We start from the raw sequence: 1,111 nt of genomic DNA, 5'->3' as shown, positions 1-1,111 counted from the left end.
TATATATATATATATATATATATATATATATATGTATCCACGCACATACACATTGCAAGGTATAGTATTGTTTGGACAAAGTTGCAGTAATGCCGTGGGGCATTTTGTTTTCCATCCAGAAGGCTATGGCCATGCTTGAGTACCCTCATTAACAGGAAAATATTACCGCCCCTAGATGATTCTGAGAGTTTTGTGGGTAAAGTATTGCGTATGTATGTTATAATTCGGGTGACCCTTCATTTAACCGGGTGGTCTTCCCGTAGCAATGTTCTGTTGTTCTTTGACCCTAGGCCATTCTTAATCAAATAGACTTGGTGCAAACAAGGACGTAATCGATCCCAGACACAATCCACCTAGGGCTACATTTTCTAACGTTGTCATTCTTTCTGAGGCGACGGCCGAGTGATATTTGAGGGTATCTATCTATCTATCTATCTATCTGTCTGTCTGTCTGTCTGTCTGTCTGTCTGTCTGTCTGTCTGTCTGTCTGTGTATCTCTTTATCTGTTTGTTCGTCTGACTGTCTGTCTCTCTTTCTCTCTCTATCTAGATTAGTTATAGGATTCACTGGAATCTAGTTGCATCAACACGTAAGACGCTAGAACAAGCTAAATACGATAACATAGCGTTCCTGGTGAGGTAAGACAGCCATTAAGTATCATGTCTTGGTAGTATACTGGAGATATGTAAGTACTAAATCCAATTTAAACCGTAGATCCGACACGGAATTATTTCTAGGCGTAGCGTAACTGTAGTAAATTTTAAACCTCACTTGTTTTCATCTCTCTCTCTCTCTTCCTCTTTCTCTCTCTGTCTCTCTCTCTCTCCATCCCCCTCTCTCTCTTTATTTATGTATATATAAATATGAGGGCATTTCGAAACGTTCCTGGCTTTAAGGTATCGCGAAAGGCATGGCTAGAGGGCTAACATGCCGAGTTCTTTTACAGGGCTTAGAAAAACTGAAAGGCCACTACAATACGCGTGTAAATGTGAGAGGGGAATATGTTGAATAAAATCATAATTAACTGATCCTCTTGTATTTTATTTTACCAAAAGTCAGGAAATTCTCATCACGCCTTTGTACTCACACACACACACACACACACACACAC

The sequence above is a fragment of the Octopus bimaculoides genome, chromosome 5 (assembly GCF_001194135.2).
Source record: "Octopus bimaculoides isolate UCB-OBI-ISO-001 chromosome 5, ASM119413v2, whole genome shotgun sequence".
Lineage (NCBI taxonomy): Eukaryota > Metazoa > Mollusca > Cephalopoda > Octopoda > Octopodidae > Octopus > Octopus bimaculoides.
The sequence above is the reverse complement of the archived record's forward strand: the minus strand, read 5'-3'. Positions refer to the sequence as shown.